Source organism: Melopsittacus undulatus, chromosome 5 (assembly GCF_012275295.1).
Source record: "Melopsittacus undulatus isolate bMelUnd1 chromosome 5, bMelUnd1.mat.Z, whole genome shotgun sequence".
In the NCBI taxonomy this organism is placed as follows: Eukaryota; Metazoa; Chordata; class Aves; order Psittaciformes; family Psittaculidae; genus Melopsittacus; species Melopsittacus undulatus.
In genome coordinates, this window is record NC_047531.1 from 77,230,073 (window position 1) to 77,244,328 (window position 14,256).

Here is a 14,256-nt window from a genome sequence, read left to right on the forward strand (position 1 = left end):
ATAGAGGAAATCCTTTGATATTCAAATTATTCAAGAATAAATAAAATAGATTTTGTTAAATTAAAGGTGAGTTATGAATAGAAATTATACTAGTTAGCTTCTCTGAAGGCCTGTGGTGGTAGTAAAACCGGTATCACAAAAGGATAGGAATTAAAAAGTCCCAGCTAGCTCCTCCAAGACATTACAAGGTTGAAAAGGGCCATTAACATGGATTACAAGCACAGAACATGCTGCCAAGCATTGTCATAATGAAACCAGCAAATACCCAGAGAATTTGCTTAACAAATAACCATGCAAAGCAAGTTGCTTTATTTGGGATTTTGTTTCTCGCTAGTTCTCCCCCTACTGCCCTGACTGCCCTCTGACCACCAGTGGTGATTCAGTTGACTTGGGTAGGCTGTGCTACCATCAGCCCTCCCTCAAGTCTTGGAGGCCAGGCCAGGCTGTCCACTAGTGTGAGCCATGGTGGTGCTGCAGTATGGGAAACCTTGGACAACTGTGGCATTGCCGCTTTTCATTTTCCTCCCTCTGACCTGATGAGGTATCAAAGCCTCAGCCTCAGCCACTCCCGAGCCTCATCATTTTAAGGCATCCTGTGCAGCTTTCAGATACACAGTCCACGTTTCCCAGACCGTGACCAGCATTCCCTGGCATAGATTGGTTAGTCAGGCAGAAGTCCCAGGGAGCTAGGCACCCATCAGTGAGTTCAAGGGAAGTTCATCCCATTTGAGTTTTCCCCTATTCCACGTCCTGTCAGTGAGTCCAGGCTTCATTTAGTCCTAATCCATCCCAGTCACACACATGGCTAAGAGGGTTTTTAGATTTCAATATCTGGGTTTCAACATTGCCACATGACTTTCCCATTAAGGAGTCGGGGAGAAAGTCCAGCTCGTCTGCTGGGAAGGCTTGGCCTTTTGCTGGCTGCTCCCTGGCAGAGCGGGGCATGCCGTGGCTTGCGTTCCTTGGAAACCCCAGCCCTCCTCAGGCTCAGTGGGGTGAAATAAGGACAGTTTGCTTTATCTTTAAATTTCCTTGTTTTCTTGGGTACCAGCCAGACCCTTTGTTTTTTAAATATAGTTGTTTGTGGTTTAATTTCCTTTGGGTTTACTTTTTTTTCAGTATTATTATACTAGCAAAAACTCAGCTTCTCACTGGAATGATATAAGAGGGACAAGATGTAGTGGAAAAGCTCCATGAAACTAAATGGGTTTCCCATGGACAGAACTGTGAAATTCCTGTGTGACACCACTGTAGGGTAACCTGCCCTTAATGGTATTGGTGGTCTAACTTGTGCAAGCAAGAGACGGAGGAAACGGGCTGCCACAGTGGCTTCATCTCCCTTATTCTGCCAGATTCTGCTGAGGGTCCAGAAGGGGAATCGTCCTGAGGATGCAGTCCTCAGAAGTGTCTAGGTGTGTTAATGCTTGTTTCTGATATTCTGCTAAGTCCTGATGGGGAGATCTTTCCTTGGAAAAGACCTTGCAAACAGACCATCAGAAATAAACCATGGGAACATCCCAAAAAGAAACTCAGGCAGTGTTTTCCTAAGGAACAGTGGAGGAGGCTGGGCCACCTTGTCCCACTCTTTCACCTTCTTTTGCGCTGTGCCAGTGCAGCTGTTCACCACACTGTGTGATGAACCAGGCTGGGGAACTGCTGAAAAAGAACCATTTCTGTTTTCTGAATTCTCTTTCACTTGCATCAGTTTCCTCTGGAGTTTCCTGTGTAGCCACAGACACAGCTACACAGGCCCAGACTGCGGCAAGCAGAAATAAGTGCCAACAGGTGCAGGAGTGGGAGAAAAGAGCTGCTGAAGTTGGTTTATGAAGTTTGCATGCTGAGCGTTACCTTCAGCCTCAGAAAGGATCTAATTTTCAGATGCACTCAGTGGCACACTGAGTTAGCAGGCAAAGTCATCTTCCACTACACAAGAAAATCATCACAAAATAGCCATTTGCATATGCAAATGTATCAAAAATACACATCAATAGCACATCTGTACAAGTGACTTGTGTCCTGTTGAGCACAGATAGTTTTGAAAAAGATTGAAGTGTGAGATTCAGAAGTCAACTCTGATTATCTCAAGGGAAACCAAACATAAGGACAAGAAAAGAAAATCTCGGACAAACAAACCTCCTTATAGCATTCCTCTCAGTCATTCTAGTGTTTTACAAACTGATGGCCCTGCACCACAACCCGAGACAAGGCAAAAACTCCCATGGATCTCAAAGAGAAGTGTTATAGGAGTTCAGTTTACAAGAACTATGCCAGAACAATATGAAAATCACTTTTCCCACCACTGAACTGCAGCCACCTCTAGCATGGGATCTGCCAGATTTTTAACAGCTCACATCTTGGGCCAGATAAGACATTTTCATTCCACAGCTGAGATTACTGTGCAAATAAGACATTATTATACAAAGAAGGAACACTATGCCCTCTGTATTGGTGCAGATGTGAAACAGAGAGGGAGCCCAAATCCTCCAGCTATGGGAGGGGAAGTTCCTCCAGTGACACTGAGTTGCCAACCATCACAATTATATTGCCAACAGACTTAATTGCAAGTCTCAAGGTAGCTGGTGGGCTGGGTTTGGGATTGGGGGTGGGGGTTAGGGCACAAGGTCCTGAGGGAAGCAGTTGTGCAAGAATCTCTGCTTTCTTTGGAAATAAGAAGGACCTTCCTTGTCTTTATGATTGCAGAGAAAAGTCTAAAAGCTCTACAGCTCGAGTGCTCTGAAACCAGAAGGGGCTTTTTTGTTATGCTCCTGAAAAGTGAGCAGAAAATAAGAGTACAAACCCTCACGGTTTCAGGGACCTCAATGAAAATCTGTTAAACTTTGTGTTGCAAGCTGACGAGTGTGGTTTCAGTGACAGTAAACTCCCAATTGACTCCCAATACAGAGTTTTTATTGTTTTGCCTGCAACAGGTCACAGAGCCTTCATACAGTCCCCCTCTTATATAATGGCATATGCCCATCACCCTGGAGTTTGGTCTTGAAAAGGTTTGCAGGCTTGTTCTCTGTGCTGAACCAAGGTGTTGCCACTGTGCAGCCCCTTTCTCATAGGCCTGCTCCTTCTAGGAAAGAAGCCAAGTTACATTTAGAGGTGTCAAGATTTGAATCCTGGGGGGAAACTTGAGAGCAGAGAAGGGGGCCAGCCTTTGTGGATGGAACAGCATCCAGACAAAAAGATTGCCAGGTATTGCTAAGAAAGAAAAAGCCTCAGTTTGGCAAGCATCTGTCCTCTGGAAGTCTGTGCCTCTTGTTAAATAAAGCTGTATTTCTTCACCCAGGGCAGTAAGTTACCTTTGCTTTTGTTTCCAGTTAGTATCAGATGGGTCCCTATCTCTGAGCTCTGAAGGTCCCACGGTCCTCGAGAAGACGTGTTCCCATTGCCACCTTCCTGCTGACAAGGACACAGGCTGCCTACACCTTTATGGGTCCAGGCAGTGACACAGCAACCTCCCTGCTTACCCAGGGCTGACCTGTGCTCGCTCAGGCTTTGCAAACCCTACCTGAAGGTGGGAGCAGAGAATTTCCAGTTCCAGTGAAGTAACATAAAGTCCCACTCCTAAGATTTCAGCAGCAGGTAGCGCCCATCGTTCATTTTCTCCTTTCTTTGCTCTTCTGCTTCTTCTTTCCCCTTTCTCCTCTTTCCTCCTTGTCTATCAGATGCTGCTGCTCTTTATACTGGAATAAAATGCCTGTGAGTTTCAGCGGGCAGCATACCATAAATTGTCTCTCACAAGAGATAAATGCTCCACTGGACTCATCCAAGACCAGGCATTTTCTCAGTCCACCCTGTATTTTCTCAGTGTCTGTATGCAGTGATGTACGTTTCCTGATAACTGCCTGCAAACACACAGGTGTCCTTTAGGAGCTTAATCCTCAGTGCTGATATCCTATCTAGTTAGTATAGGCACCCATTGAATCTGCATGTTCCTCACTGGAACAATTTAAACTGCGTGCGCACCCATGGGGAACTGAGAGTGCCTTTTGGTGGAAAAACACACGCTTTCGAAGTCTCCCGTCCCAGATACCTAGAAAATCCCCTGGCCACTGGGAGAGTTGCTCAGACCACTGCAAAGTCATCATCCCTATGCAGGAAATATGCATTTTTCTTGCTGGAGGAGGGGAAGGAGAACTGTCTGCTGCGGTCAGGATTAACCCTGCCTGCTCTGCCCTGGGCTCTGCAGGACAGAGGGCTTGGCAGGTCCCCTGGGCTGTGCATGCTGCTTGGGTTGCCTTCTCCTCCTGGTCCCCACAGCCCTCTCCCCGCACTGCAAGTGGATAGCCTGAGTCTGAGAAACACTGCTTTCAGGGAATGGGAGTGTGTATTCCCAAGCACTGCTGCATCCTCTCCTCTCCATCCCAGACAGCACTGGCAGGCAGGGCAGGGCACAGCTGCTTGCCTGTTGCCTATGGTTCACTTTTAATCAAATCTGCAAAGTTTAACAGAGACACTGCCCGGAGGTAGATGCAATGCCCACACCAGGTCCCTGACATGCAGTTTGCAAAAGGAAAGGTGTATTCTGAAAAGCCCAGATACTGCAGAGCTAACATCAACAGAGGCTGCTTCCAATGACTCAGTGTCTGTTCTTATGATCTTTAAGTGCAAATATAACCAGTGGATTGCTCTGGGGCAAAAAAACACACACAAGCAGCATAGCACATCTGACTTTGCAGTGTCATTAGTACACAGTCGATCGATAGTATCAGGCTCATTGATGGGGTAAATAGCTGGAACCAAGACTCTTCTCCCAGTGTTTGCTTCCCCACACCTCCTAGGTTTCCTTGTTATAAACCAAAGATTCAGATGAGTCAAGGTTAACATTTGCCCAGCACTTCCACTCTATGAAGTGCCCATATAAATCACATAAGTATGATAATTAGAAGGCGGCATGCTCTTGCCTTGTTTGAGCACTATATGACCTCTCCCTAGAGAGATGGGAGAAGAAAGGTGGCAGCTGGAGATATTTCTTGATCTCCTAGGGATTTCTCCAGATTCCCTGATTTTTTTTAACCTCCCTTTTCCCAAGCTACATATCTATCTCATCCCTTCATGTTTTGTCTTTTTGTCTTCTCCACCCACCCTTAAATTTACCAGTAAATACTGGGTCAGTTGCAAAGCTGTGGGGAAAGGTGTAAACTAGATGAGTGACTGGTTAATTGTCTCCAGGGGGGTTGGCGGTACCCTGTGGAAAGCCGTCGCTTCTTCTTAAAAAGCTGGCAAGCAGAGACCTGATTCCAGGTTTCCAGAGACATTCAATTTCCTTCGGGAGGAAATAGCCAGTAGGAAACCAGGAGAGATGAGTCCTTGCTTGAATTTAATTATCGAGGAAACCATATTCCATCACTGGCATTCTGGAGGCTGTTTGTTTTTTTCTCATCTCTGCAACACTGACTAAGCCTCGCTTTGTGGGCAGCCTCCCTGCGTTGGGTTTGTTTTCTTTTGGCAGTTCCAATCCTGCTGGCTGACTAGGGAGCCTGGGCCCCTTTATTTGTACTAAAATGGCAGAGGGGGGGAGAGGGAGGGGAGAGAATTTGCATCAATGGCAAATCATGATGAACCCTCCCTGATTCTGCTTGCTGTTCTTGCCTTGTGCGCATTGTCCTGCAAAACCTCTTAGGGGGTGGAGGGAACTGAGCCCCAATAAAGCCCTGAGTAGACCGAGCTTTGCCAAGCCACCATCCCTAAGCCCTGCTTGCTCTCGCAGGTGGCTGCTACCAGTTTTAGCTGAACCTAGGAGGTGGTCAGGCAGCCTGGAGGAGCTGGCAGTGCTGCGAGTGTTAAACACCCACCGGCATTTCTGTTGCAGGACTTGGTTGTTTCAGTCTTAAGTCCGAACCCATTCACCAGAGCTCAGTGCCAGGCAGAATCAGGCCTATATTTAAAAAAGCAATGTGTTCTGCCAGCGTTTCATGGGCAGGGTATACAGATTAAAAAGAAAAGGGAAATCCTGCAGTGGGGTGAAATGCAAAGAGAGGCTATTACCATAACATGTAGTAACAGGTTTTTGGGGGGTTTTGATTTTTGTTTTGAACGTTGAAAAAATAGACTGAGCAAGCTGTTTACCACATGAAACAAAGCCGGACAGGGATATTTTCAGGCCACTAAACTTGGATTTCAGACAGCCAGCTTGGATTGACATACTGGATGAGCTACAGCCGATTGGCATGGAGAAGTGAGCAAAATATGCATCTGTCCTGGTGCCAACTTAGGCTAGGCTGCCGTTTTGTTTGGTGTCTAGAGAGCTGGTTTTCGTAATTAAACCAGCCTTCAAACCCTTTTTACATAAAGCTGAAGAAAAGAGGAACTGAAAGGGATTCCTCTCGAGCGTATGCACACTGCTCTAGCAACTCTTGCGCTGTTTTCCCTGCAGTCTCTGAAAATGTTTCCTTTTTTTTTCCATAATACTTCCCTAGTAATACACACACACCCCCCAGCATGCACCGACCTGCAGCACCATGGTGGGTCAGGGGCAGAGAGGAGCCATCCCCATGAGCTGAGCCAGGGAAAGGTGTCCATCCCAAAATCACAGGAGCTCCCCCATACCGTTTAGCAGCAGCAGCAGGTCACTGTACCTGCACACAAAACCACCGAGGGTGTTGCAGCCAAACTGGCTGAATGGAGTATGAAAAGCTCTGCTCTGTCCTAAGAAAGGTCTGGGGATTGAGACTTGTTTTCTGGGGGGTTCAGTATCAGAGCCTGTAGTAGCTTTGGTTATATTTGCCCGATGGAGTACGAATTGAATCCTAAACATTATTCCTATGACAGAGAATGCAGGTCTGGGTAGGGAAGGATTAAGCCACACTCAGAATTTTGTTGGGCAAATAAAAATATTTTAAATCATGAACAGAAGTGTGAGAACTGTGTTGTTAAACAGGCAAATGAGAAAACTATGTATATATATACACATATATATGTATAGGTGCCATAAGTGTTAAAAGCACGAGCAGAAAGGCAGGGCAAGTAACTTGAGCCTATGCCCATGGAGGTGGGTAGGAGGTCGGGCAGTCCCCCCTTAAGTAGCCCTGAGGTGTCCCCAGACCCCTCTCCTACCTCATAAGATCTGGAGAATGGCCAAGAGTTTTTGCTGCTTTAAAAAGTGTGCAAATCTGGTGTAATTGCACACTTTGTCATGCCGTGATGTTGGTTTAAGTCACAGCTGCTTAGGATTCAAGGTTTTATTTGCTGTTGTTGCTGAGCTATTAAAAAAAGTAGAAGTTATGAGTGGGGCAGCAGAGAGGAGAGGGATCCCTTGCTTTTATCGATCTTGTATTCATTTTCTTTATTTCTTGTAAAAACTTGAAACTAACTTTTTAATTCCTTAGAAAAACATTTGGTTAAAATAAACACACTTTCAGTAAAAGGCTCTAAGAAAGAAATCAAAGACTGGGAATTTAGGGTGTTAACTGCACTTTGTTTTTAAAAGGAAAGTAGAAAATTCTGAATACCCTTTACACCACTAAAAACACATCAGTAAGCAGCATAATTCAGTCAAGACCATTTACAGAAAATTTTCTCAACCCTTTTACTATTTCAGTATTGCAGACCCAGAGCTGGGTAATTCACCATTTCAAATTAGTAGAGTCCATGAAGAAAATTGTGCAGCAAAATAAAATCTCAGTAAGTGCCTTTCAAAGATGTTATTTGCATAGGAAACTGTTTTGTGAAAATCACTGGCTGAATTTCTCCATGGTGTTGATTTCCCAGGAATTTGGTCATGAGGAATGCAGGTTGGCTCACTGGGATGAAATAGAGTTAAAATCAGCTTGGAGGGTCAGCATTCACAGCAATCTGCAGCGCTACAAGCTCTGCTCTGGAAGCTGGAATTTGCTTCGTGCCATTTACAAAACTCCCTGCCATGCCTAACAGCAGCGACACCGTGAACTGGCTTTCACACCAAGGGAGCTCACTTCCCAGCAAATCATCCGCCTTTACCTTCCTCTCATAAGGGCAGACGTTTGAAAAGGGCTTTGCCCCCTTGCTTTCATAAATTTCGCAGCGCCGCTTTCTCAGCACAGGGTAATTTTCCTGCTGGCACGTTTCCACCTCGGGACTTTCTTTCAGTCCCCACTCACACAGATCTCCTGCCAAACTTTGGCTCCTATCTCAACAGCTTGAGCTTCCTACCACTGCAGCAAAATGGCAGCACTCTTTGTGGCAGATGACAGAAACATTTGCATTTAAGAGGACGACGTTGCAGCTAAGGCAGGGGAGCTTTGCAAAAATAATAACTCCTCAAATTTTTGGCAAGGCTTCAAGTGAGCGTTGCCTATTGAAATCTCTCTTCTGAAGCGAGGTGGGCTGCAGCCTCGCTAAGGGCATTGTTTCTATAGGAGCATGACCCTTAAGTGCTGGGTTTTGAACATTGGGACTGCCATTATTTAGGGTGGGTTGTGCCGGGTGGTGGCTGAGAAGCCCAGCGTGCATAAAGCAGTTCTGGGGTCAGATCCTTCTTGGTGGCTGGTCAGCTGTGCTGGGAGCAGCCTTGCTACAGGCTTCCCTTGGGCAGCTGTGCTGGGGCTTGCTCACACCCAGTTACAGCAGTGCAGAAGCCCAAACAGCCATCTAGCATCAGCACGTCCAGCTCAGAAGGGATGAGAACTAGGACTAAGGTCAGTGGGGAACAAACAGGAAGGCAATGGGCACCCTGCAGCAGCAATGAGTTTGCTGCAGAGTTAACCCATGTGTTACGTACGGTTACTGCAGCAACTCTGCAGAGTCACGTGCGAGCACCAGTCCCCATATGGTGCTTCATTAACAGCTGTGTATTGCCAAGACATCATTTGTTTTGTGCTGCTGGGAACTGAGGTGCTCCCCTGAATGGCTTGTGGGAGCGTCAGAGGGAAGTGGTGAGGGGACAGGGAGACATTGTGAGAAGTGTCTTCAGCCTGTCTGGCTGGGGTATCATCAGCATTCAACTTATGATTGGTATCATCAGCATTCATTGGTATCATCAGCATTCATTGGTATCAGCATTCAACCCTAACCCTAACCACTTTGGTCATCTCAGAGAAGGAGACACACTGTTAGCCAGTGTGAAGGGCAAACATGGACCGTAAGTCATCTCAGCTTGGTTGGCAAAGCTGTGAGTGAAGAGGGAAATGATCTTACAGCATTGTCTCGATTAAAGCCTAAGCTGACATCAAGGAAGATTTGCCAGAATAACTGTGCTTGTTCTCCCAGAGACACCATGGTTCTCACAGGCAGGGGTACCCTTAGGCAGAGAGCCCTCCTGCACAGCCCTGGCCATGGCTGATGGTTTCCCAGCCACAGGTTGACCTCATGACTGTCTGGGAGATCTGAAGCATTTGCAGCTGGCCTTCCAAACGAAGGTTTAATTTAAAGCCAGAAGACTCCTTCCTGCTTCTGGCTTCTTTCCTTTGAATCCCCACTCAGTCTGAAACCCCAGCTCCGCAGCCCAGCAGGCACGTGGCTGGGAGCAAACCCACGGGGCATTTGCCTTTGTCCCTGGCTGCTGGGTGACTCCCCTGCAGCTGTCCCTGGGCTACTGCTGCTCAATCAGCCCTTTGTCCTTGGTCTGGGGACAGCAGAGCAAGCAGAGCAGGAGGTAGAACAGAGAGGACAGAACTAAAAGAGAGAGAACCCACGTATCCAGCCATCAGTGCCATGGGACAGCTGGCTTCCTTAGGTCTGCACCTCCCAGAAACGCTGCTGCCATAAGCTTTGGTTAGCTCGACTGATACAGGGATAATCGTGGTTTCACCACTATTTTCCTCATCAACTTGGCAGAAGCTGAATCAGCAAAAGCATTGAATTTTTGGTCATTTTTTCTAGTCAGTGTGCTTACTATTATAGCTAGGAATGTAGGTTCATCCAGTGGCACAGTCAATGCTGTGGAGGCTTCAGCCATACAGTGTATGGGCTGTATGTTCATGTACAGGGCTTTTTTCTCTGCATTTGCATATGGGATAAAAAGACCATGTCCCATGTCTTGAGCTCCTCTGCTTCACGGTATTACAAATCAGAGATTATAATATTGGGTCTTGGATCCCTTAACAGCTAAGCCACAAATTATCTCTGCCACTGCATTTCTCGTTGCTTCAGAGGAAAACATTTCCTTACCTAAAAATATGTGAAAATAAACCATTGTGATGTGATCATCATGAGCACACTAGAAATTAATGGACTTCTGTACTTTTAAGAATTAGGTATTAGTTGGGGCTTTCTTCCACAGGAAATATGCTCATTTTTTGTATTCATGGTGGGATGTGCAAATAGAAGCTTCTGTGTGCATAATAGCTGCCTACATTGGGCTTCCCACAAAGCATTTTGCTCACAGAAAGACCAGTTTATGCATAAAGTAACTCGGAGATAACACAATTCACATAGTAAGGACCATTTATGTTCCCTCAGCAGTCCTTTGGCTGATATACTTGAAAATACCAAGCGTCTCAGAATCAATAACACCTCTTGGCACTCAGAAGTCCCGAACACAACCAAAACTCTTTTCTTTGATGATCAGTTGGACAACTCTAAACTTGTGGGAAGTGTTTTGATGTCTCGCCAGGAGCAGATAGTTTTTCTTTACTGGCTGATCTCTTTGATTTTGTATTGGGATATCAAGAACTTTTTTCTCTGGAGGGCTTTGAGAAAAACAGGTCTTGTTCTTGGACTCTCACAATATGTCCTGCAGGGATTAAAATAAAACTTGTTTATAATCTATTGCTTCCTGCATTGAAGAGGCTTGCAGAGACTGACAAAAAACACTGTACTTTGTTGCTATTGCCACTGTGTCTTTTTACATAGTAATTTCACCTAAGGCCAGGCAGCAGAATCAATAGCCATGGTTAAGGGCAGATTATTGAGAGAGTTATCTCAGGATTAACTCATTCCTGTGTGCAGGACTAGTTCTCATTAGCAACATTTAAGATGTGCTGGTTGTTGACAAAAAGGGTATTTTGCTGCTCTGATTTTCATTAAGTTACCACTTTTTCCTGTATGCACAAAGCCCCAAAACTAGAACTACTCAACTTTAGAAATCTGAAGTAAATCAGCTGATGGTAGCAGACAGCAAACTTGTTTACAGGCTCAATGGCCCGTTATCTGAAAGGATAACAGGAGTAGTCCAAACCCATTAGATGAATCAGCAATATGAAATCAACTTTGCTAGAACCGGCAACAAAGAAGCAATTCACAACAGATCAGTGTAGATATGCCCAGAGGCTTTGAACTTAAATAAATAATAGCAGCTGTAAAATATATTTTTTTAAATTAAAAATTCCCAATTTTTTCCAACACACCAGTGGGTCACCATAATTTTTCCCCTTTCTGTGAAAGAGTAGTCCTGGAATTAATTTTGGATGATGTGAACCGTAAACATGGATGATGTGAACCCTTAAAATCCTTAAGTGACTGTTCACATCTGTATGACTTCATTTCACTTGAAAGGGCTAGAAATGCAAATGAATTAATTTGCAGGATGAGCTTGATGCAGAAAAATGTTGTTTACTTCATTATGTTTTGAACAGTCCATGGTTACCCCCTGCTTTGAAAAAAAAGGCAAAAGCCATATGACACCAGAAAACAATTTCAAGACCTTGTAGCAGCTACTGAAATTAACCTGATGAATCCAACTCTTGCCACAGGCAAGGTAAACAAATTGACCCTATGACTTACACATAGCTTTGCTTTGCCTGTAAGTGGAGGATCACTGGCGTCAGGGGTTTCAACAAGAAAACTGAAGCTCTGTTTGCTCACACAACAGTTCTCTTCAAAAGTGAAGGACAAAATAAAATGGCCTAAGTAGTCAGTACAGTCAGGGCATTTCCATTTTAATGTCAAAGTCTGCCTAAGTCACTTTGACTTTGTCTTTACAGCAGAATTGGTCTGGGCATGGCATTCTTGAGTTTAAGCCTCCAAACTCTTAAGCCATGCTTAAATTGTATGGTTGTACCAATAATTGGGTTACATTAGGTGATAGGCTTTTCTGAGAAGGCACATCCCATAGCCTTGAGCACTGTACTGAGGTATTTTCTAAGTTATTGTGGGATACTTGCCTTTTCCCTTAATCTGTCTGCAAAAGAGTGATAAAACAGAAAGCTATGGTGTGATGTGTCCTTACTTCCCGTGAGTACCCAATTGCTCAAGCTGTTTACCTTCATCCATCTCTCCGGACATGAGCACTGGGTATGTGATGATGGAGGTGTAGTGAAGGCCACTTCAGCCTTACATTGTAACCTCGAGAAGGCAATGGTAGGCCTTACCTAGCAGCTCAAGCAGGCTGAGTAATGGCAGAGCAAACACACTTGGCATAGGTTTTACCATCTGTGAACAAAACAGTGCTGACTCGTTATGGACCAGAACATCATGCACGAAACAATAGGACTGTATCAGCCTGCACCCTTGGGTTGATCAGCTGTGGCTCCAGAAGTATGGAAGGTATGCCTTAACCCTCCAGCCCCAGGACACCCCAGGGGGATGAGGGGTCAGTTCAAAAGAGGCTGCCATTGCCCATGAGAATTTGGCTATCCTAGAGCAGCCTTGGTTGGTGGCTAAGTTGTCTGGTGTTGGCAAGCTGCCTCTTCTTGTGTAGTCGTGATGACCTGTGAGGCAGCTATTGCAATGGTTTATTGGCAGGGCGTGTTGCTGAATTAACAGCAGGAATAGAAAGAATGATGGTCCTGAAGTGTACTGGAGCAGCTGACAGCACTAGTGTGTCCAACATTTGTCTTCCACCAGCTCTCAAAGTATGTGTGAAACAGAAAGGACAATACTGGTTCATTATTGCATGCCTAACCCTCACCCCAGCAGAGATCCACAAAAATTCATAATGCAAGGTTCTCTGGTAAACAGTGGGATTTCAGAATATTCTGTCATTTATTCAGTCATGCAAGAGAAGATTTATCTCTCCCCCTAAGCTGTAACTGTCTCCATCTGTTGCTGGTCTAACTGTCCTGATTCCTGAAGCTATACCTTGAACTAGAAGTCGGGTTAAAACTGCACCCTAAAGGGAGGTATGACCTGTACCTATGTAAATTAATAAATGTAAACCATATAAATTGCAACATGGCTATAGATAGTACATTCAGCCAGCTGAAAACGTGTTCCTCCCTACTACCTTTCCTGGGATTCATTCTACCTTTTGTGTGTGAAGTTTATTGCCACATGCTGCATATTGCATCCATGGTGGCAAGGGAAGGAGAACTTCCTGCAGCAATAATCTGAATATTATGCTGTTTTGCAGATCTATTGCAGACATCTGGCAAGTGCACTTTCCTCATCAGAGACCTGTTCAAGGGGAGCCCGAAAGCCTAGGGTTATTTGCTCTTTCCTCTGCTTTCCTTTTGGAGAGAAATGTGAGCAGCACAGTTCACCTGTGACTACTATTGTGAGGCTATGTGTAAAGCTTTGGCATCATCTTCCCATCCTTCCAAGCACACAATCCCCTGTAAGAAGGTGATTAATTCAGAACAAATACCAGTGTGTCCAGCCCAGATCCCACCATGTGGAGAAGAAACTGACTAGAAACCACCATGGCATTACCCTGGGCGTCAACAGGGCTGTAACAGTGGAAAAGCAGAAGCGATTGCTCTCCATGCTCTCTCCCATGCCTGCAGGGTCCAGCCAGGGCTGGCTACTGATACCCAATTATGTCCCCAGCTCCCATCCATAGCTTGGTGAACAATGCATGCCAGACCTCCGTATGTCTTAAGCTATGGCCTTGTATAGCTATTTTTCCACACACAAACATTCTCATTTTTCCTGCTTGTGTTTTTGTTGTGCTCTTCACATTGGTTTTCCATTATTAATGTCCTTTAGTTACACTGGTAATAGCTAGGTTCCTTCCCTGCAGACGTATTTTCCTCCTCTCCCTAGAGGGTTTGTGGCCACAGTGAGGAGGGAAGCAGAGCAGTGAGAAGTACAGCCTTCGTAAATCAGGAGGCTGAACAAGCTTTTCCCAAAGTAAAGGCAATGCCTCTGTTTCTGTTTCATGTGAAATAGGTATTTTAGACTGTGATACATAGGGGTTTGCTTCATATGCTGGAGCTACCCTCAGGAATGAATCTTCCCATTGTATATAATGCCCATCTTACTGCTGAGAAAAGGGGGCTTTTAAAAAAATGCATTTCATCATATAATGTTTACATTTGCTTTACATTATTACAGACTTACTGACTCTTTGGCAGCTGAGACCTTTCGATAGTTCTGGTTTTTTTCTTTTCCTGAAAGCCAAAGGGATCCTGTCGGAGTTAGAAGGGCCAGGGATTGACCCATTGTCTCTATTTG

The 14,256-nt window shown here is 45.2% G+C and overlaps 1 protein-coding gene across 1 annotated transcript in view; it reads left to right on the forward strand.

Moving 5' to 3' along the window:
* Positions 1-14,256, forward strand: part of LOC101871346 (potassium voltage-gated channel subfamily KQT member 1-like) — a 465,763-nt gene that overhangs the window by 434,963 nt on the left and 16,544 nt on the right. The gene's annotated exons all lie outside the window — the stretch shown is intronic.